Raw genomic sequence first — 25,089 nt, forward strand, 5'->3', positions numbered from 1 at the left:
GTAAATCCCAGCTTGCACTTGCTCAGTACAGAGTTGTTAAGAGTTTGGCAGCTAAATTTCCCTGAAGATTCCATCTGCACTGAGCAGTTTCCAACCGAGGATGGCCTGGGCTGAGCAAGACTCCTGCAATTGCTTCTCCCAGTGGCCAGGCAGTGCTGTGACATGGCACCAGGCACAGGCTCTCCTGTGCCCTCGGTGCCCCCACACTGGTGCCCAGGCAGTGAGTGTGTAAGTAGTGTGGAATATTGAGGGTTGAGCGCCTGAGTTCCCTGTAAGCTGCATGGCCACGCAGCAGCCCATTTAGCGCCACGCAGGCACTCAGGGAACCCGCCCAGCTGGGACCGGCTGGGGGAAGGGTGGCCCCTCCCCCGGCCCCAACTCATCCCTGGACCTGCCGGGGGAGGGGCAGCCCAAACCCAGCCCCAGCCTGGACCTGCTGAGGCAAGGGCACCCTTCCCCCTGCCCAAACCCAGCCCCGGCTCAGACCTGCTGTGGGGCGGGGCACATATCCCACCGCCCCAGCCCTGGAGCTGCCGTGGTGGGGAGAGGTGCCTCTCCCCCCTAGCCCAGGTGCTGCTGCTGGAGAGGGAGCTGGGTATAGTCCTTTCTCCCCACCAAAGCCCCTGAGCACCCTCTTGCACCCCAAACTCCTCATCCCCAGCCCCATCCCAGAGCCTGCACCACCAGCTGGAGCCCTCATACCCCTGTACCCCAACCCTCTGCCCCACCCCCTCCCACACTCCAAACCCCTCGGCCCCACCCCCACCACATCTGTATCAGTATGAAGGTGATGTGTCACATATCACCTCCATATTGGTGCACATAAAATTCATTCCGCACATGTGTGGGAAAAATTAGAGGGAACACTAGTAAGTGCCATACCTTGGGGATGGTAGCAAGGTACGATCCTGGAATGAGGAGCTTGGGGGTGTGGAGGACTGGGATGAGGAGCTGGTGGGGCAGAAGATGGGAAAGAGGATAGCAGGGAGAGACAAGGGGCAGAAAGGCTGTAACCATTAGAACACACTCCTCAGAGCCTGAACTCAGGATTTCTGAGTCTCAACATTCTTCTGCTGTCCGCATAGTATGAAACTACTGGCAACGTGCTGTAGAATTTAACTAGGTATGCGTCAGTATAGTTCCACATCATGGAATTTCTGCTTTTTCAGTTTGCTTTTCTTAAAAACCTAGGAAAAGTACATACAGAAAAAAACCTTACATTAAAATAATGTTAAGGTCAAATCAGGCACACAAAGTTAGGAATGCCAGAATAAAGGTTTCAATTTTAATTTCCCCCCTTGTACACATGCTATGAGACAGTCTTTAACTACATGATTGCACACTATTTTTTCCAGAGCCCCTCCCGCATTCAATTCACAGGATGGATCATGCTCTGAATTAATTAGGGTTGTGTAGTTAGACTTCTACCAGTAGAACTTCTGCATCATTTGTTGCAGAAGTTGGAAGGTTTATAGTAAATGAGGCAGGAGATTAACAGAAGAGAAAAGATGGTCTCATCTCTGGCAGATTAATGTCACTGAACAACTGGATTTTATCCCTGTCTCTTCCAAAGAAGGCCTACATGATGCTAAGCAAATTACCTAAACCAGACTTTTCACAGTTGATCATGAACTATGCATTCCTCATTTTTTATGTGCATAAACCGAGATTTGGGGTCTGATTTGCGGAAGTGCTGAGCAGTCACAGTGGCAACTGATGTCAATGGGAGCTCTGCTTTCAACAGAAACTTCTGTATAATGCAAAGTTCTCTGAAAACTCAGGACTTAGGCACTGCAAATTGGGCCACCAAAATTAGTGGACACTTGACCTTTAGTCCTTCTGCGCCTCAGCTATCCCATCTGTAAAACAGGGATAATACCCTCTCATCTCTGAGGGGTGTTGGTTGTGAAGATAAAATGGTGTTTGTGAAGACCTCAGATACGAGTCATGAGCACCAGAGAGAAGCCTGGGAGGAAATCAGTAATTGTCTTTAGACCAGGGTTTGAATGATGTGTAGTAAATAAATCACAGAGCCACACTTTGGTGACAATAAAACAAAATATTACATAGCTGCTCATTAATTAAGCACCGTCCAGTCTGTGCGTAGAATGAGGCAGGGTCCTGTGAAAAAAAATAGTGTGTGATCATGTCATTAAAGGATGCATATGCATAGTGGGGCTGAATTAAAAATTCACAGGGAACCTCAATTAGGACATTTCCTAATTTTTGAGTGGGTGGCTTTGCAATTAACGCTCTTTTAAATTTGTTTTTATATTAATACAATATAGTAGGGTAAAATATTACAGAGATAGAAACCTGATGTAAAATATCTGATACAGATAATGTAATAAATCAATTTATTAACTTAGTAATTTCAAGAAAATAAAAAATCAGGTATATTTGTTATAAACATACTTGACTCCCATTGTAGTTAGTGACAAAACTCATGCAAAATCATTTATTTTCAGTATATACCATATTTAGGTATGATGAAAAAGTTCTCATGTTAAAAAATCTTATAGACTTTCCTACAACATTTAGGGACCTCTGTGAGATCTTTATGTATGGCAACCACATGTCCTGTTTTAGCTGGGACAGTCCCTTTTTTAAGCCCTGACCTGGCTGTCCTGACTTTTTTGGCAAAGGTGGGCATTTGTCTCCATTTACTGTTGCCGACTTGAGCAGTTGACAAGAGCAAACGGGATAAATGTCCACTTGTGTCAAAAAAGTGGGGTGCAGTGCAGGAATGTGTCGGGAGCAAACAATGATGCCAGCCCCATGGAGAATGCAGGCAGTGTTCTGGCCAGTCCCATGCGGGGGCAGGCAGGGCTCAGCCAGGCAAATCGGGTCAGCCCCGTGTGGGGCGGGGCGGAGGGGCTCAGGCCAGCCCTGTGTGGTGTCCCGTTTTCCCTTTGGGAAATATGGTCACCCTACCTCTATATGAGATTCTTGGAGGGTTGAGGATGCTCTGGCATGCAGAAAATGTTTTGGGGCACATGGGGGCTGCTTTATTTTACAGATCCCGTGAGCTGATTTTTGGGAGCGCAAACTACCCGAGGACAGATTTTGGTGGGACTCTTCCCTCCTTTCAGCCAGGCCCTTTCTTCGGTTACATGTCAAATGCTGGGATAGGTAGATGGAGAAGTGTAAGTAGAGTGATTCTTCTGCGCTACTGCAAAGTATCATTTTTAAACAATTTACAGTATTTTGCCACTTGTACCCATTTTCTGAATATTACAAAATCTTGTTCCTATGTGAAATAAATGGCCGTTTCTCCTCTGCCTCCAGTGGGCCACAGTTGTCTAACTTACATCACCATGTCAGTCAGGACAGACTTTGCTCCACAACATCCTCTTCCTCTCCTAATTGGAAACAGTATTAAATCCCTTCCCCCGCCTCCCTCTGCTTCCTTCTGTAACTGTATTAAGAATGGCAGAAGTAGATTAATTCTCAGGAAATCTAAAGTTACTGTTTGAAGTAAAACTCCAGGAAAACATATTTTTATCAATTTTTTTTTTTTTTTAGTTTTAAATATCATTTTCCAAGAACGTGTCCTGATTTTTAAGGAATACAAAAGCACCATGTGTTCAAAGACAGATACAAGTAGGGACAACTCCTGCTTTTTTTTACTTGCACAATTGACACAGAGTCTAAAGCTTTTTTTTTTAAAAACAAACAACCCCCCCACAATCGATCTGCACACATGGGGGAGGGGGAAAGACTGTGTATGAATAATATGGACAACGTGTGAGCATGGGGTGGTATAAGTGTCGACTGGCATGATTCAAAATAGCTGCATTGCTCACAGTGGGTGAAGGTTCCTGACATGGAGTTTACCCCAGTCATTCTGTTCTCAGGGAGACAGCGGCAGTTGTACCTGCATCTACCTCAAGAACCAGTAGGGGCTTCAGTTACCAGTTCCTATAATAGGGCCTGGGCCACAGGGCCATGTAAGTGGGGGCCCTAGGGGTAGGTTTATGCTGCAGCTGGAAGCTTGAGAACGCGAGCCACATCATCCCTCTATTTAGATATACATCCCAATATTTAGCATGATAGCTCGAGCCCCACTTGTGACAGTTGGTCTACTTGGGCTGGGAGGCTCACTTCCAGGTGCAGTGTAGACATGCTAGGACTATGCACCTGCTGCAGGAACCTCTGGCTGCCTGGCCCTTCTGCTGCAATGGATTATGTTTTTGGAGATCCCTCCACCCACCACTACACCTCCCTGGATACTTCCACAGTACAGAGGAGCGCCACAGGAAAATTGTGTTAATATTTCCAAGGTAACCCTGCGTGTAAGTGGGGGGAACAATGCACATCCCATCCCAGGCTGCCCTATCCCCAAGCATGCAATCCTACCCCATGTAGGGCTCTCTTTAGGGACCAAAGGAAAGGGTGGTAGAGGCAACCCTGTGGACAAGATATCCATTCATAGAGGGTGCCTAGGAAACAATCTGGATACTGATGGGATGTCACATGACTACTCCAACAGTCTGTTCTCTGGGAAGACATTTAACAGATTTGAGTAAAAGATGCCAAGAAATTTATTGGTCTTTGATTGTAACTTTTCTTCCACACCAGTTTATGCACTGATGTTGTAAATGTCTGTTTTGGTTTTTAAAGGTGCATTCTGATGGGCCACAGTAGCTATGTTTTGAACTTCAACTTTAGTATATAATCTTCTAGAAAAGAAATAATGTTAGACTTCTAAAAAGTGGTCATAGAGACTGAATATGTTGGGTTCATTTCTCACCTTGTCTTAGCCAGCAAGCTACATCATTAAAAACTGAAGAAATCTATGAGACCATTACTAAATGAGGGATGAGATTCCTTACTACAATTTCAGTTCCTCCCAATTTGTGACAATTAGCATTCATTGTTAATAGATATCACTATATACAATGATGAGTACTCATTTTCTGTGTGTATTACTTCTGCCAAGTATCTTGTTGGGTGCCTGTGGAAGTAGCAGTATTAAACGAGAAAGGTTGAAAATGAGGGGAATGGAATATACACACTATGTACCATTTCCATTCTGTGTCCATGTGGTCTGTAGATAGTTACAACACAGAAGGGCTGGGGGGAGGGGGGGGTCGGATGAATAAAACTTACTGGAATATTGCCAAGAAACTGGAAAAAGGATACCCATCCTTGGTTAACTACATTGTGTGATAGAGTCTTTAATCTCACTAACAATTTCTCTTTTGGTTGCTTTTAGTTTTGTCAAATGCTCAGTCCTTTCAGCTCTCCCTCTTCAGCCAGCCTTACGATAAAGGCATAAGCAAATACATTGTGCAAGCAGTTTAAACTGTTCCATAGGTTACATATACACAAATTGTTTGCCAAAAATGTGGCTAGCTAAATGCCTCCATTTAGATAAACAATAGGTCATTGGACTTTTAAAGTGAATTTTGGGTGGTATGAGTGTGAGACTGAAGAAGTGGGTGAAATGGTACAAATTAAACCTGTGGAAGAAATGAGGGTTATTCACTGGCTTGCAGCAATTCATTTGTTTGCAGTTGATAGCCCAGTCTTAACTATCTTCAAAAGAATTCTTCATCTTTCCAGATTGACACAAGCAACTCAAATACTCAGCTGTTTTCTCATGTTGATCTATTGAGAGAAATGTGTAACTTTCCATGGTTAGCTGATTACCTCCCCTACGCACACACATACACAGTGATGGAAGAACAGATGCCATTGATTAAGAGGAGATTACTCACACGCTGCTGAAACCATGCCTTAAGGAGCACATTTGCACAGAATGGTGAGGAATACATAGCCTGTGCTAATGGGGAAGCAGTTTAACTGTCCACTAAGGCTACTAGGCAGAGGGCCTGATCTACCCCAGAAAAAACTGCTTAACCTGCTAGCTGGAAAATGTCCCCCCCTCCCCTGGACACTAAGGAAGCAACAGGTTAGCAGTTCTCTGATCAAGGGCAGATGAAACAAACTATTGTACTCAGGAGGATGGGAGTCCTTACTTGGCACTTTGGTTAAGTCTGTTTATTTCACTGTTAGTCTTCACTCCTGCACTGAAACAAGTTGGCCTTTGTTTATCGATTGCCTCTGCCTTGGTAACAGGCTGAGGAAAGCCCTTGGTCTTCACTCTCATTAAATGTACTCCTGAGTGAAGAAGCTCCCTCCAGATAGCAAAAATATGGCCAAGTGTGAACGTTGCTGCAGTCCCTGGCCACCCTCATGCAGGTCTCTCTCATTAAAATGGGACTCATGGTGTTAACAAATACTAGTTTTCCCGCACATTCTGGTGGATTTTTTAGCCTGTACTTTGAGCATCTTTTACAACTAGTGGTAGCATTTTCTCTTGCCCCTATGGCAGTCCAAGTCCCATCTCCAATAGAACCTGTGCCCAGAAAACACACTGGCTGTGCTGGCAAGTACACAGCGGAGTTTTACACACCAGTGCAGTTACTCACTAGTTTGAGAGTACAATTTGCTGCACTCCTCTCTCTCGCAGGTCCATGTCTTTGCCCCTATATTGAAACAACAACAACAACTATTGATTCACTAGAAGTACTTTATTATGAAACAGTTAGTGTTGCTACACACAACACACCTGCCGCAAAGCAAAGCTAAGCTACCTACCAATACACACCATAGGCACATTCTTTACCATTACCACAACTACCACATACTGTAACAACCCGCGCACTACAACATTAGCTCTGTCCTCCCTCTACGGAGGTCATCCTTCTGCATGCAACCCTTGACCAAATTACCATCTCCCAGCATGACCAACTACTACACTGAACAGGGACAACTACTAATGAATGAGAGTGTGTGTGGAGAAGGCAAAAAGGAGGCAGAGTTAAGCTTGTAGCACACAGTCTGGTGTGCAGCCGTGGAGAATATATGGTCATTAGCCTTCAGGACACCTGTCTAATCTATCATGATATCTAAGTACTACCATATAGATGAGAAAACCAGGCCAGTACTGGGAGTGAGATATCAGAGGAGTTCTCAAACTAGGGATCATGACCCCTCAGGGTCATGAGTTTATTACGTGGGAAGTCGCGAGGTGTCAGCCTCCACCCCCAAGCCCCGCTTCACCCTCCCTCATTTATAATAGTGTTAAACATAAAAAAAAACCTTTGAAGGTGGGGGTTGCACTCAGAGGCTTGCTATGTGAAAGGAGTTACTACCACAAAAGTTTGAAGGCCACTGAGATATCAGATCACATCTTGAAAGGAGACAGCAACCTAAAGAAAAGCATTAGATCACCCGGTCAGATTCTGTCATCCTTACATTGCATAGCACCTTATGCTGCAATAGTCTTATTGAGATCAGTAATGTTAAACATAGCTTTGTAGACATGAAAATATAAACAAAATAGAGAATATGCACTATAGGTGTTATACTTATTCAGGATGCCTTAAGGATCCCCTCCCATTGACTTCAGTGGGATTTATCATAGGATAAGATATTGCTCAGTTTGCGTAATAGTGGCAGAATGTGGCCTGTGATCAGCAGAAAAATGGTTTTCCAACTGTGAGTACTGCAAACAATCTGAAAATAAAGCTGTCCTCCTCCTGGTTCATGTGTCATTAATAATTCTGGCCCAACACAGGGCTAGTTATGATGCTATTGAGGAAAACACATCAAGCTAAAGCTTTTTTTCAATTGATACTTAATTAAAATTCTGCAGAAGGTGCCAGAGTCAGAAGCATCCAACCCATCCGCATCGTTTTATGTTAAACGGGGGTGTTAGGGGCGGAGTAGCAACACATTTTGGGTCATTAAGCAGATATGGTGTGGAAGAAATACAAGGAGCAAATCTGTTGGACAAGATGGTATTTTTACACTTTTCTGATTCTTTACTTCATTAGGCTTCATTTTTATATCTGAATAAATATTCAAGGGATTTTTCAGGTTTGCCTTCTTTGATTCCACCCCCCGAATTCTAGTGTGAATATTAATAGGTGAAGTGTTGTTTCAATGCCTCATAGCTGCAAATGCATGGCCTTCTGGACTCCCTCATTATACATTTTTATATTATTGTTCAGGCTTAGTCAAATCTCAGTGGATACTTGTAACTGACAGCAGTTTGAAACTAGCCTGCAACAATATGCAAGAAGATAACAGAGTTGCTAAACCTTTTGCCTATCTCATAGTTCTAGTATTTGGATCAAACTAACTCCTCCACTACACCTATAGACTGACATTTCCAGTGCATTAATAACAGACAGACACACACACACAGATAGATCTATCTATCTCTCTCACACACACAGGGTCCAAGTTACCATGTAGTGTACGCACAGCATGCCTATATCCCAGATGCTAGAATAAAGTGCTGTAGATCAAGGCCACTTGATCATTCCACCCACTCCCAGGCAAAGCTAGGCTTTATGTCAAACACCATGGTACCATGAGAAAATAGAGACAATTATTCAAATATTTTCCATATTCTTTTATTATTTTAAATGCCAACTATAGGTTTAGCTCTAGCTACTGAAATCAGCACTGTCCATATTGCAATTTGTGTGATTCAATAAACTTCATCTTTATGACCCAAACTGACAGGGTTTCCTAGATCTGAGTAAAGCACAATGAGAGATTCTGATTTCAGTTTCCACAAAAAGCAAATTTGACAGGGACTACGTGGCTAAGAGGTTTTCTAATGGAAGAAAGAACCTATTACTCCTAGGTTACTGGTTTGACTCTATTGTGGGTCACAAGTAACCAAAAAGTGTTTCTCTGTGATGGCTGATTGGAGATTAGTGGTCTCAATCCAGTTTCTACAGGGCAGGTACTAATCATAGCTACAAAGGACTGAATGGGTCTGGAGAGAAATTGATCTTTACAGGTTATTTAGGGCAATGTAAAGGCATATTAACATGGGGAAGCTTGCCCTGTAGATACCCACAAATGGTCCTATCAGCAACTACTATAGTGTATTAAATTCACACATGCTTGAAGATTTGGATTCATTTGGAAAGCAAAATTTTCCTGACTTACCTTTTGGGAACTTGAGGTTTGTAGAGTATGAGGCTTCATCTAGTGCAATATTCTCAGATGACTTCTACTTTTTCAATTCTAAGGTGGCAAATACATACCATTATCCATTTTCTTTCTCAGCTGATCACCCTAAAGACAGTTCTTAGTGAAGTATTTTCCCCAAGTCATCTGTTTTTTAATGCTAAAAAATATACAATTAAAATATGCATTACTGTCAAAGTGAAACAGATTAATAATTAGAACAATCATGTACACTGTTATAGCAGCAAGGAACATTATCAACATGGCTCCAGATCAGAAACTTGGAAGGTTGGGTCCCTGCTCTGAGAAACAGAGTTTAAAAATTGGGGGCATGTAATTCTTGCCTGCTTGTTCTTTGAAACCTTTGTATATTTACCTTGCTAGCCTTGCCTACACTAAGAAATTAACCTACTGCAGAAAACAGGGGTGAGCAATGGGCCTGTTGTAGGGTGGTCTCCTCCAGAGCATCCCCTCATGCCCAGAGGTCACCATTAATCTCACCCCACTTAGCTCCCTAACTAAACTCCACACAGATCAGTCTTGCCAGCCCTTCCAGAAGGGTTTCAAAGAACAAACCAAAATGCTAGTAAGAAGATTATGCAATTACCCTGCTGACCTCAGTCTCCGCTTTAGGGTTTTTCATCCAAGGCTACTCCAAGCCTTCTGTCTCTTGCAGCCTCTGTAGTTCCTTCCTTTCTACACAGCTCATGCAATTCTCTAACACTACCCCCCACCCCTTTCTGCTTCCTGCTACTCTTTATAGAGAATCAACTGACATCTGCTCAGGTGTGCCTCTTTAGTAACTAGGGTTCGCTGGGCCCAGGCCTGTGGTCCTTAAAATGGGCCAGCTACCCTGCTACAGGAAGGAAAAGATGTGAAATTAGCAAGCCCATCGTTATGATTGAGGGTGGCACCACCAATGACCCATTATCCACACTGGCTGCAAAACCTGGCTCTGCGTCTGGCGACATACAGCCATTATATCCCCTCCATACTTCTACTGGAAATTGCAGTTTATGCATCCAAGGCTCGTGTACACCTATTTAGTCATAGCAATATACTGGGATCTCAGATTTAGTTGGTTATCCACCATGACCCATAAATCCTTTTCATAGTCACTATTTTCCAGGATAAAGTCCACCATCCTGCCTGCATTCTTTGTTCCTAGATGTATGACCTTGGAACTGGCAATATTAAATTACATGTTGTTTGACTGCACTCAGCTTATCTGGCTTCCCTCCTTCATGCTGATCCCCTTTGAGGTGACAGAGTGACAAATATAGCTGCATTCTCCATACACAAGCTTCCCTGGAAAAACCTCCAGTAGAATCATCCACCGTGAGGAGCCAGCAGCCCCCTCCCCAGCCCCGCATTAGGAATCCCTGACAGTGCCGTGGGCTGAAATTCACAATGTGGGGTTCCATCTTCCTTCCCCTCAGTTGGGCTCTCACTGAAATTCTCTGGGTGTCAGTCTGAAGGGTACTCTAGGGTGCAAGGAGGAGCTGCGGTGAGCCAGCTTGTGGCGGGGAAGTCCCTGACATAATGCTGGGGAATTGGGGGTATGTAATACATGGGTGGAACAGTGAGGGGATAATACAGTGGGATTGGAGTTTGGACAGAGAGTTGGGGTGGGAGCCAAGTCCTCAGGTGAGGGAGGCCCTGGACAGATGTGGTGGGGTTCAGGAAGCAGTTGGGGAGAAATGGCATGGGGGGGACTAAGATATGGGGGCAGAGAGATGGGAGGATAGGAAAATGGGGCAGCCCATGAGGTAGATTGGGTGGGGGGATAGGACATGGGAGATGAGGCAGAACTCAAGAGAAGGAGGATATTGGCATGGGGGGCAGATAGGGTGGGGGCCAAGATGTTGTACCAATAAAATAAAAACCAGCAGGATCTTATTAAAGGGAAAAAGGCAAAATACCACATTTATTGTGAATACAGAAAGAATCATAGTAAGCAGTTAGTTATAGCTATAACATTCCATTCAATCTCATATTTATTCACACATTCATTCATACACACACACACACAGGTTCTGCAAGGTTGTTATCATAGTTACCAGCCTTAGAGTTGCTCATGCCAAGCCACTGGCCAGGTGGCCTGGACATGAGGAGGGAGCAGGGCCTTGTCAGATGCTCATCTGATGCTCCTGGAAGTTGGTTTGCAGAATCAGACCCCCCAAAGTTCTCACTTTTTAGAGTCTATTTTTATAGGAATTTCTTCCTATGCCAGTCTATGGGAATTGCTTCATCATGCTGTTGCTGAATCAATCAGCAGATAGCACATTCCTGACGGCTCCAAGATGTTATCTTGTTCTTTGGTTCTCCCATTCTTGAGGCTGTTGGGTGGATTCCAGTCTGCCCTCCGGGTGGGGTCCTCTGGTTATTTCCACTTGACGCCTTCTTCAGCCGATGGACACTGGATTCTTAGGCTGGCACCTCCCTGATCATTCAGTTATTATCCACACCAAGCATCCATCCACATACATCCTCTATCTCTATTTTAATCACAATGGTTAATACAACAAAAGGGTGGGGAGTCTCTGGGTGCTGTTTCTGTTGTTAGAGTATTGCTTTGAGTCTCTCTCTCTGTGAATTGCTTTGAGAACAGACTCTGTCTTAGAATGTACTAACACAATTAGCAGCTTGCAAGTTTCACACATAGAGGGAGAGAAACAGTACCAAAAACCAAGAGACCTCTTCATTAGTAATACCCTGGAATTGAAACTCTGGGGAATCAAACTCATTTGTGATTTTTAATACAGAACTTCTTTAATATGATCCAACAAAGACCCTGTGCAGTAGGAGGACTGGAGAAGGGAGCAGACCCTGGGGCATCAAGGGTCAGATGGTATGGGAGTTATATGAAAAGGCAAGACCCCAGCTGGCAGATGGACTAGGACATGGGGGACAGGAAGGCTAAGGCAGGGAGGTTAACACCCACCCTCAACTTGCCACAGGCAGCCAACAGCCTAGCTTGCATATGTGTAGAGTGGCTTCTGTATGCCAAATGCTTGAAAAGGTGCCACACATATACCTAAAGGCCATGAGGGTGAACTTTCACCCTTTTTGCCCTGCTGTTAGCTCCACCACTGTAAGTGGAATGGTGACACCATTCCTGGTATACTCTGTCTCGTTTTAGTGTCCACACTTTCAAAAGGATGTTAAGATAATGAAAAGGATTCTTTCCAGTAAAAGCCCCAGGAATGATTCGAGATCTGGGAAACCTCTCAGAGTGAGAGACTTAAAGCTCAATCTATTTAGCTTATCGAAGAGAAAGTTAAACAAAATGACTTGATCATGGTCTGAGTAGCTCACTGGAAAGAAATTTCCAATAAAGGTTTATTTTTTAATGTAGCATAAACAAGATACAATGTCTGGAAGTGGAAGCTAGATAAATTTGGACTGGAAATAAGGAGCAAATCTTTTAACAGTGAGGAAAACTAAGGGAAGTGGAGGCTTTTTTGTCACTTGAAGTTTTTAAATCAAGTAACAGGAATTGCTAGGTGAAATGCTATGGCCTCTATTAAGCAGGAGGCCAGACTAGATAATTATAATGGCCCTTTCTAGCCCTAAAATCCATTAATCCATTTACAGAGTTTACTACTCACGTCCTTGGAGAACAGCACCAGCTGCATATCTAAGAACTTCAGTGCCACAGGTTTGTATATGTTCAATAGGGAGTCTCCGCTGCAAAAGATCTTTTTTTTTTTTTCAATGCAAAGCATAAAGATCATCTCCTGAGCACACTGTGATTGTCATATATGCTCCAAATGGTTTGGACCAAACAGTTACAAAACAAAACCGTGTCGCTGCTCAGCTGTCACTGTTATTAAAGACAAACAACAGACATTAAACAAAATGTCAATATTCTGTTCTTTATGTGCTTTTACTTCTGATGCTACTAATCATTAGCAGCAGACATGGAAATTCACAAGGAAAGCAAATCCTTAGAAGGGTTACGTGTCTCATTGGCCAGCAGGTCACAACCATTACAAAAATGAGACTAGGTGAAACGTGAAAACGTCACCTGTGCAAAACCAGCCTTCCTTCGCCTTCAGGATCTGAGTCTTTCCTTTTGGGATGCTAGAGCTTTAATTCCTAATAAACTTTCGGATTGCATTGTTCCACTCTTTTCTCTGTGATTCTGCTCATTTTGGCTTTCAGCGCTACTTGCTTCAGCCCAGTTTGTGAAAAAGCATTGACACTTACAGTAACAGACAGTATATACATTCTAACACTGGATTAAACAAGAGAGCCAGGACAGGCTTGATTGGTACCTTTGCCCATTTATATAGCAACATATGTAAGAAGAGTGATACCTACTCGACAGCACCAGATAGAGTGAAAACATCCAATTCAGGCTGACAGCATGATCTGACAGCTATGGCTTGCTGAATATTTATTGCCAAGTTGCCAGCAGGCAAAAGATGTACAATGCATTTGTGTTACTGGCAACTCACTGCAACAAAACAAAACATAAAAGATGCAATGCAAAGAAAGATAGATCTCATGATTCAGGTGGCAAAGATTTGTTTTATCTAGAATTCTACCTATAGGCTGGCTGCCTGCCTAGGTACTCATATCCCTGAATGTGTGCAGAACCCCACATCAAACCTATTTTATTATTCCTTTCTGTTAATCAGTATGTGACTGACAGACCTTATAGTGTCAATCTTGTCTCCTATCACAAAGGCTGGAAGAGTGCCTGAAGAGTTAGTTTATCAGCCATTTGTACCTGCTGCTCATTATCTTCTATCTCAAAGCATATGCTAATGAGGATATCTGAATCTCAGGAGGGATGGGATGAATTTGTAAATTGTGTTCATGCCAGAAAAATGAATACTGCTTTCCAAGATGACAAAGAAAGCAGCTGCTTCTAGATGAAATGAATCATCACATTGCCTCTTACTGTGGGGTAATAAACTATATTTGCTCCCCTGAATTCTTTCCCCCCCCAGAAAATAGTCATATGGTAACTATAACATCCCAGTAATCCTTTCAACACATAAGTGAGTTGAATTAAAAGAATACCATCAGATTTATTATTTTTCAGTTGACATGTTAAAAAAACCTTCAGTTAATATATTAATTTCAAAAATACTTTAAAATATTTTTGTAAGGTTTTTTTTCCTCCTATTGCTGATTATATGGGTCTTTTCATCAAGGAAGAGCAGAATTTTACCTGTCTGAAACATGTATATAATATAGCCCAAGCTATAGAATAATATCAGAACAAGTTGAGCCAACTTGAAATGTCAGTGCTATGTAATATAATACAGGCTCTGAGCAATGCATTTGATATGAAAGAACAATTTAAGCAAACTCTACGCACAGGTGGGTTCTGAATGTATTGTCTCGTCTCTGGAAAAAAATCAAGGCAACTTTGTAGATAGCTGACTGTGCTATGGCTGTCAAAGAAGGGAACAACATGTTAGGCTTGATTAAGAAGAGGATGAAGAGTAGTATAGCAATCAGTGGTACACCCTTCTTCCGTAGGTCATCTTGCCCCAAAAAAGCCAAAACAAGACTAGAAAAAATCAATACAAATTACCAGAGGCATGTGGAGATTTGAAATGAGAAGTACCCTATCTTGCTCCCAGTGAAGTTAATGGCAAAAAAACCATAGACTTCAAAGGGTCCAATCTTGTTTGACCACCTAGATTATTAAAGCCATAGTTATCTGACATCAGAAAGGACCATAAGAGTCTCTAGGAATAGTACAATTTAAGGCCCCAAACCTGCAGACCCTATATCTGTCCCCCAAGGGTGAGATTTGGGCCCCACATTTACTCTGGGTAAGAGAGCTAGAGCAATATAAAGGGGCTACTACATAAGCCCCAGAACTGGCATAGGGGGCAAGCCGGTGGTATGGCTAAGGGGAGTGGGAAACATATCAGAGGTGGGGCCACATGGGTGAAGATTCTAGGCAGAGGCTGTCTACAGGTATATCTACCCTATGGAGGCTTTACTAGCCTAGCTATGTCAGCAACATGTTGATTTTGCACAACTGAAGCTTTTGAACACCTGTCCCAAATGTGCGTGCAACTTAAACTCTGTGCTGATCTGGTGTCTCTTTGATTCTGAGTTTTAGTCACAGTGTTCTATTTGTATATATGGAATACAAAATACATCATTTTGAGAAAGTACCAAAACTGCAGTGTTTACATAAATCTTTATTTAGATAATATTTTGGATGTGCATATGAAATTAAGTAAGTTTGCATAGCTCAGTGTTCATTGTAACTTTAAAAATAGATAGTTATGCTTTTTTTCCCCTTTAATGCAAAGGAGATTTGAACATCTGAAGTCAATCCATCACAGTCCATAAATAACTAAGAATAAATGGTTTACATAAATAAATAGTAAATAAATGGTTAGGCGATATAATGTTGTAAAATGTCTGATAAGTGCACCAGGATTAAGAAATACAATATTAAATGCCATGTTATCTATGTCGTGTATTTAAATGAGCTGATTAATCTAGAGGTATTTTTCTTCACCATTCCATTTATAAAAAATCTCTTGGATTGGGTCCAACCTGGACACACACTTATTTCATCCCTTATCCAAACAGTCATATAATCATAGACTATCAGAGTTGGAAGGGACCTCAGGAGGTCATCTAGTCCAACCCCCTGCTCAAAGCAGGACCAATCCCCAACTAAATCATTCCAGCCAGGGCTTTCTCAAGCTTGACCTTAAAAACCTCAAAGGAAGGAGATTCCACCACCTCCTTAGGTAACGCATTCCAGTGCTTCACCACCCTCCTAGTGAAAACGTTTTTCTTAATATCCAACCTAAACCTCCCCCACTGCAACTTGAGACCATTACTCCTTGTTCTATCATCTACTATCACTGAGAACAGTCTAGATCCATCCACTTTGGAACCACCTCTCAGGTAGTTGAAAACAGCTATCAAATCCCCCCTCATTCTACTCTTCTGCAGCCTAAACAATCCCAGTTCCCTCAACCCCTCCTCATAAGTCATGTGTTCCAGTCCCCTAATCATTTTTGTTGCCCTCCGCTGGACTCCTTCCAATTTTTCCACATCCTTCTTGTAGTGTGGGGCCCAAAACTGGACACAACACTCCAGATAAGGCCTCACCAATGTCGAATAGAGGGGAATGATCACGTCCCTCGATCTGCTTGCAATGCCCCTACTTATACAGCCCAAAATGCCGTTAGCCTTCTTGGCAACAAGGCCACACTGTTGACTCATATCCAGCTTCTTGTCCACTGTAACCCCTAGGTCCTCTTCTGCAGAACTGCTGCCTAGCCACTCGGTCCCTAGTCTGTAGCAGTGCATGGGATTCTTCCATCCTAAGTACAGGACTGTGCACTTGTCCTTGTTGAACCTCATCAGATTTCTTTTGGCCCAATCCTCCAATTTGTCTAGGTCCCTCTGTATCCTCTCCCTACCTTCCAGCATGTCTACCACTCCTGCCAGTTTAGTGTCATCTGCAAACTTGCTGAGGGTGCAGTCCACGCCATCCTCCAGACCATTAATGAAGATATTGAACAAAACTGGCTCCAGGACCGACCTTTGGGGCACTCCGCTTGATACTGGCTGCCAACTAGACATGGAACCATAGATCACTACCCATTGAGCCCAATGATCTAGGCAGCTTTCTATCTACCTTATAGTCCATTCATCCAGCCCATACTTCTTTAACTTGCTTGCAAGAATACTGTGGGAGACCGTATCAAAAGCTTTGCTAAAGTCAAGGAATAACATATCCACTGCTTTCCACTCATCCACACAGCCAGTTATTTCGTCATAGAAAGCAATTAGATTGGCCAGGCATGACTTGCCCTTGGTGAATCCATGCTGACTGTTCCTGTTCACTTTCCTCTTCTCTAAGTGCTTCAGAATTGATTCCTTGAGGACCTGCTCCACGATTTTTCCAGGGACTGAGGTGAGGATGACTGGCCTGTAGTTCCCCAGGTCCTCCTTCTTCCCTTTTTTAAAGATGGGCACTGCATTAGCCTTTTTCCAATAGTCCGGGACCTCCCCCGATCACCATGAGTTTTCAAAGATAAACGCCAATGGCTCTGCAATCACATCCGCCAGCTCCTTTAGCACTTTCGGATGCAGCACATCCGGCCCCATGGACTTGTGCTCGTCCAGCTTTTCTAAATAATCTTGAACCACTTCTTTCTCCACAGAGGGCTGGTCATCTCCTCCCCATGCTGTGCTGCCCAGTGCAGTAGTCTGGGAACTGACCTTGTTCGTGAAGACAGAGGCAAAAAAGGCATTGAGTACATTAGCTTTTTCCACATCATCTGTCACTAGGTTGCCTCCCTCATTCGGTAAGGGGCCCACACTTTCCTTGACTTTCTTCTTGTTGCTAACATAATTCAAATCCCCCTGTCTTTCTGGGTGGTCCATGTAGTGGTCCCTCTCTCTTGAGTGAGTAGGGAGGCCACTCCACCTCACTGAGGTGGGCAACAGTATTCAAACCTGGGCCACTGGCCAGGGCAGAGCAACAAGTAGTCTATGACCTGCAGCCTCCTGGAGGGGGCAAACAGCAATTAACAATCTACAGGATGCTCTAGCCCTCCGGTCAGAGCAGAGCACAAACAGTCTGTAGCCCAGAGCCTCTTAGGCTGGGACAGACAACAATAAACAGTCTATGACAAGGACCTCTGGCCTTGGGTGCGTAGGATGCCAACCACAGGGGTGGAGCTGGCAGCAGAGGGAGGGGGATCTGGTCCCACCCTACTTCACTGGGTCCCAGCCCAGGGCCCTCACAGTGGCAGGTGGTTCCGCTACTGGGTTGGGGGGGAAACTAATAAACCACGCTGCCTTGCTTTCTGGCAGCCCAACTAGATCAATGTTTGGTTCTCCAGGGCTACTTTCTAACCTACTCAGGCGGCATTGCTCCATTGACACTGGGCTCAGCAGGGCTGATTCATAGTTGGGCAGTGTCCTCCTCAGGGCCTCCAGTCCCCTCAGTCAACAGAGCACTGGTCCGCTTGGGGGCTGGTCCAGGATCCTGCAGAGGGCTCAGCTCCCTGGAAGAGATATCTGGTCCCTCCAGTGGTCCAGGACCAGCTGAGTTCCAAGGCTCTCCCTTTATATTTCCTGTCCTGTCCCGGTACTTTTGGCATGGCGGGTTTGGCTCCACCCACCAGGGGAAGTGTAGTGGTCCCTCGCTCTTGAGTGCGGAGGGAGGCTACTCTGCCTCACTACAGTCCATTAGTGATTTCCTAATATAGACAGGAGGATAAGACTGCTATTGAGTTGAAAACTATATTTTAACTGAGGAAAGGTGTAACTGAGATCAGTAACTCATCCTATTTGCTCTTTGACTACCTCTTTCAAAGTCCACTGAAATTAATGGTAATCTTTCCATTGGCTTCAATGGGTTCTGCATCAGACCCTGAAGGCATTGTATTTGAAAGGAGTTCACATCTGGTGCAGCTCCTGGAGGCAAAGTACCAAGGTAAGTCTGTTAGGATTGGAACTGTTGGGCCATACTAGATGGAACAAACAGACAAGTATTTTAATTATAGCCAAAGCATGTCCCCTTGTTTTCAGTTGGAGACTGGCCACGAAGTTTGCATCACTTTGAGCTAACATTGGACATCAATTAAATTCATTACGATACATATTGAACAAATATATATGAGCAGGCATTTAGGAAAGAAGTTTTTAACAGTAGCAACTCACATAGATTCAGATGTTTCTCTAAGGATGGCAAATACTCCAGGGTCAGCTGTTGCAGAGGGTGTGTGTTTTTGATTGTGTAGAGGCCAAAACATTCCAGATCCTCTTTCTGATACAGAGCAGGAAAAGTTTGACTCCCGCTCCATAACCCTGCTCTCACTTTTACTCAGAGTAAATCAAGAGTAATTTCGAGGCCAAGGGAGTCAAATTAGTGTAAAACACATGTGAGAGCAGACTCATTGTTCTAAGGAGGCCGTTTAGCTCAGCTGAAGTAGTTGTAGATGCAGCATAGCATTAGAGCTGATGGGAAAATGCAAATAGTAATTTGCAATGAATGATTTCACCAGATTTACATAGCACCTACCTCATTACATGTTCTTACAGTACAGCTAAGGGTATAACTACTTAACCTTCTGTGACCTGGATCCCAGTGGGGGCCAGCTGAGGTCACTTAATTAAGGTGAACTGCAAAGAATGGGGCAGACAATCCCCAGGCTGGTGGATTTTTCAATACTTAGATTTACCAAGCCAGCACAAAATAGCTTCTTTATTACCTTACTGGTTGCCCAGAACCCAACAACACAGTCCCTTAAAGTAACCAGCCTCAGGCCTTCACCCAGATACCAAAGTCTATAAGATGAAGATTTATGAAAATCTTATTTCATCGTATAAAAGAAAAGGTTCTACCAATCCCAAAGGATCAGATACATTATCTTCCAGGTTAATGAATATTCCAGATCTTACCCAAATATACACATACAGCCAATTCTTATTAATTAAACTAAAATTTATTAAAAAGAGAGAGAATACAGTTAAAAGATCAATATACGTACAGACATGAGTTAAATTCTTGAGGTTCAGATACATAGCAGAGATGGTGAGCTTTGTAGTTGCAAAGAGTTCTTTTAGAATTTAGTCCATAGGTTATAATCCAATGTCCACTATCATATTCAGGGTGTTTCCCGCTGAACGGGGACCTCAATATTGTGACTCAAACTTCCCCTGATGAAGCTTAAGCAGATCTGAGATATCAAGGATTGGGCCCAAGGATCTTTTATACAATTTCAGGCCTTCTTTGACAAGCTGGAGTCCCTCGGGGAACAATAGGGCCTCATTTACTAAGCATGGTTGTTAATTATTCACACAGATTAACATAAGGCAATGGCCTGTTTCTCCACCACTAACAGATGATTAGCTATACGTTTCAAAGAGAGGATATCCCGTGTTTACAATTAATTTAAATGCTAGGAAGTTCTTTTGATCTCTGAATTATCAGAATACAGCATAGACAGGGTCTGTTGATTACATTGTTGACCACTACCCATATATATATGTAAATACACAAAAACACAAACCTTATCTCCCCATATGTCTTTAAGGGTCGAATTTGAGTCATTCATCCTGCAGGATGTTTAACCCTTTCTGGCCATGCGTCACACCTTTTATCTCTGAAGTACATTAAATTCTTGAAATAAGTGACCTCTTTATATGCCACTGTTATTACATGAAGTATAGGCTAGCGGTTACAGCCGGGGACTGACTCTCCATATGACCTCAAGCAAAGCAGTTCACCTGCCCATGACTCACTTTCCCCATTTACACAATGGAAATATGCTATCACCTACCTCTGTAAACCATATTGAGATAATTGGAAGAAAGACACAAGACAAATTCAGTTATATTTTGCTATGTAAAATCTTTGGCTGACAAGAAAGGTTGTTTATATTTTGTTTATTCTTCATTCAGTATTGAAAGTCTTTTAGAAACCTATGCGATTGTTGTAAGTAGAAGAACAAATGTCTTAGAAGTCTAGGATAACTAGATACAACTTACTAATAATTAAGGTATGTGATGCTTTTAGTGCAAACCATGCTGACAACTGAAATGTGTCTTTTTCATGAATAAGCAAAAAGAAACACAAGGATTTTTTTTGTATTGCAATTAATGTACTAAAGAACATTTTAGTGAAGCCTGAATCTTGAAGTGACTAGCAAATCTTATTTACAACATTCTGACTGGTTTCCTGGGTTGGCTACTGTCCAAACTGAACCTTCCATGTGAAAAATATGGGCACTTTTTTAGCACATTGCTCAGTGGTTAGCAATGTTGCAAGCAATCAAATAAAGAAATACAGTTTCAGTGCTGTGCAGTGTTAATGTTGCATTACAGAATGACAATCCTAGACATCACACCAATTGTAAAAGTAAGCTCATGGAAATTTCTGTGGTTACTTCAGACCACTTCAGTACCTCCATTCCTGGACCAAAATAAAGAGAAAACTCTAAAGACTTGCACTAACATATACCTATCGATTTGACCCAGCATCTTGAGACTGTACTGGGAAATGTTGCATCTTTCTGATGGGAAAATAATGAGATTTAGGGGTAAAATATTCAACATTGCATTCAGGGACTTAGCAATGCTGTGTGGCCAAATCCTAACATCATGATGTAATACTCACCAACAATCACATACCACACAACAGAACCACTAACACAGGAACTTATCCTTGCAACAAAGCCCGTTGCCAATTGTGCCCACATATCTATTCAGGGGACACCATCACAGGGCCTAATAACATCAGCCACACTATCAGAGGCTCGTTCACCTGCACATCCACCAATGTGATATATGCCATCATGTGCCAGCAATGCCCCTCTGCCATGTACATTGGTCAAACTGGACAGTCTCTACGTAAAAGAATAAATGGACACAAATCAGATGTCAAGAATTATAACATTCATAAACCAGTCGGAGAACACTTCAATCTCTCTGGTCACGCAATCACAGACATGAAGGTCGCTATCTTAAAACAAAAAAACTTCAAATCCAGACTCCAGCGAGAAACTGCTGAATTGGAATTCATTTGCAAATTGGATACTATTAATTTAGGCTTAAATAGAGACTTGGAGTGGCTAAGTCATTATGCAAGGTAGCCTGTTTCCTCTTGTTTTTTCCTACCCCCCCCCCCAGATGTTCTGGTTTAACTTGGATTTAAACTTGAAGAGTGGTCAGTTTGGATGAGCTATTACCAGCAGGAGAGTGAGTTTGTGTGTGTATGGGGGTGGGGGGGATGTGAGAAAACCTGGATTTGTGCAGGAAATAGCCCAACTTGATTGTCATGCACATTGTGTAAAGAGTTGTCACTTTGGATGGGCTATCACCAGCAGGAGAGTGAATTTGTGTGGGGGGGTGGAGGGTGAGAAAACCTGGATTTGTGCTGGAAATGGCCCACCTGATGATCACTTTAGATAAGCTATTACCAGCAGGACAGTGGGGTGGGAGGAGGTATTTTTTCATATTCTCTGTGTATATATAAAGTCTGCTGCAGTTTCCACGATATGCATCTGATGAAGTGAGCTGTAGCTCACGAAAGCTTATGCTCTAATAAATTGGTTAGTCTCTAAGGTGCCACAAGTACTCCTTTTCTTTTTGCGAATACAGACTAACACGGCTGTTACTCTGAAACCTGTCATTTGATGTGTATAACTTGGGGATATTATTAAGTCAAAACAGTTTCAACAGAGCTTATGGACTGCATTAGACGGAATCATTTGCTGGTGTGTGTCTGGAAATATTTGTGGCCATTTCATATGGAAATAAAAACATTGTGCTAAATGCAACATCTTTGCCCTGCCATGTGGAGATCCAGGTTTGATTGTCATTCCTCAGCTCTCACTTTGCAGATTGATGGCAACTAAGCTGTGGAGAAACATACTCTAAAAAAAATGCCTCACATCATTTAGCAGCATTCCTTCCAGCCCACAGGCTTTTCAAGGATGATTTATTGTGTTAAGGGGTGGGATTATGGTGCTCTGAGTGTGGGACACCAAAGGCTCTGACATGGAGGGGACACCAAAGCCTCTGATATGCATACAAGAAGCTGATCTGAAAAAGAGCATGCAACCTACAATTTGATTGCTTAAGTCTGTACCATAAATATGCCTGTTTAGTTCTATGAAGTTTATGCACTTTTTAATTGACTATCCTGGGCCCATTAACTGCTACTAAAAATATGTTTGAAAGAGTCCAAGAAGACCCAGCTGAAGTCAAATGGATTTCCAAGAGTGCTTGTAACTGGCACAGTTTAGAGGAACAGTCCATGATGTGCCAGATGGGCCATTTTTCTCTGCTTACTGAATTGTTATACACTGCTGCCCAACAAACAATATGTGGTGCTAGAGCAACCCCTGGCATAGATTTAAAGTCAAGAAATACTAGCGGTGTCATTTTGGAGGCTGTAGCAGTTATTTTTCTCTGATCTCTGGATGGAAACCTGCTTTAATATGAAACCCAGAGCAGATGCTTAAACACCCTGAGACAAGCTACAAAATGCAACTGATTTTTTCATCTGTTGGATCTTTGTTCAAATCTCCCTCTATTTCCACAATAATAAAAGGGGATGTTATGCTTCCATATACAAAGAACAAAGCGTACTTTTTTCAAACTCAAATGAATTTTATTTTTGACAAATGAAAACAACAAAAAGAACAAAAATAAAATCTCCATGAGAGAACAAAGTCTGTGTATGTTCCCTGGTTTATGTTCACTTAGCAACTCTGGCAACAAAACAGGCAACGAAGTCTGCAGATGTGAAAATTTCCCAGAAATTGAAAGATACAATACACACAAAACATAAAACCATCACACCTACCACACACAAGGATACAGAAAAGGAAGGAGCAGAGAGAGAAGGAAGACACAAATGTAGAAAAGGAGAGGGAATATAAAGGAGGAAAGATTTATAGGACAATCTTCCTTGATCTTTGAGTTCTCTCTTTCAGCCAGGTGTAGTGCATTGTTCCCAGACAGTGGCTTATATACAGTAATAATTCCCCCCCCCCAGTGTTTCAGTCCTATATTTGGCCTACCGTAGCTCCCAGTGTTACAAGGGAAAATTTCTTTCTTTCACTACTAGTTAGCTGAGTTTTCTTGTTGCATAATTAGCTTGAACTCCTGTATATATATTCTAGACAGAGACGTACATCTCTCTCTGGAGCACCCTGTTCTATTGTTTGGTATTAGATTCATCTTGTAATGCCAGGTTCATCATCAGACATTTTTCCAGAACATGAAGGTCAGATATGGGAACAATAGCAGCAGAGGTGTAATTTGCAGAATAGAAAATGATAAACCATTATTAAGGGCATATAGCCAGATATGGAGGGACAGAGGCTGCATTGATCACCTCTCAGCTGGGCAGCTCAGTCTGCGATATCGCAAGAGCTGCTGCCCAAAAGTGCGTCTTTCATTTATCCAGTCATGTGTAACCAGGCCCCTTAGGTCCTTTAGTTCTTCTTGTGCCCAGCTTCTTCATAGCACCGTTTGTGGGTGGAGGACAATAGGATAACAACCAACTCCATGCCTTTGACTTTGTTCTGCCTCCTTTAGAACTCAGGTTCCTTCAATACAGTGGTTGCTCCAAGTCAGTCTTCTATTCTGCCACTTCCAGTGAGCTTAAATAAAAGCGACATTTATTTGAAAAAGTAAGAGAAATGTCCAAACAAAATAAACATGAAGGAAAAAATAAACCCAGCTAGACTAAAACACCATAGCTAGCTAGGCTGTAAGCTGGGCTTTTAGCACCAAGACAGCTACACTGATGGAGCTGCACTGCTGTGGACCTTTAGCGTAGATACACTGCACCAGTGACAGGGGCAAGGCTTTCGCCCCTTGTATTCTATATGCAACTGCCAGGGGCAATAGCAGTCTCTATGTTCAGAAGAGCACTGGCACGGCTCTTTCCATGTACCTCACAAGAATATGAGCCCACAGAGGCTGCTAAGTGGGCAATACAGTGCACCATAGTGTATGGGTGTAGGTGTGAGAAGCATGCATGTACCCCCTGCGTGCTGGGAGGCCGGGGGTGGAACTGTGCCTTACTGAGACACAGTCCTTCCCATATTCTCTCTGAGGGTATTATTCTGAGTGTCCCTTACTCATGGCCCTATGCTATTTATAGAATCTGTCCCTATAGTATCTTTCAGAGAGAAAACCTGAGAATTTATCTACAACACTATGACACTTTGCGGGTTCACCCAAACCAGTAAGGGGTTGCATCACCAGCTGCTCTGTAAGCCTGGGTGTCTGTGCTTTGCAGCTTTGTCTCCGAGTTCTGACACCAGCAGCCTGCTCACAGCACAATGGCCTCCCCCAGCCCCCGGCTTCCATCAGTCTGGTTAGTCCTTGCAGCGCTTCCAGTCCAGAGCCTCCTCAGAACCATCTCCCTGCAGCGTCCAGACCCTCTCACTCACCCCTCTTAGACGGTATCAAGCTCGCTGCCTCCAAAGAGACAGAGCACACACCAACATATTCGCTCAACAGAGGATTTTGCTCTTTGGTTTCATACACAGCAGTGAGATGGTTTTGTAACCAATCAAGAGCAAGTTTATTAACAAAGAAGAGAGTTGTAAGTGA

Source organism: Lepidochelys kempii, chromosome 5, assembly GCF_965140265.1.
Source record: "Lepidochelys kempii isolate rLepKem1 chromosome 5, rLepKem1.hap2, whole genome shotgun sequence".
In the NCBI taxonomy this organism is placed as follows: domain Eukaryota; kingdom Metazoa; phylum Chordata; order Testudines; family Cheloniidae; genus Lepidochelys; species Lepidochelys kempii.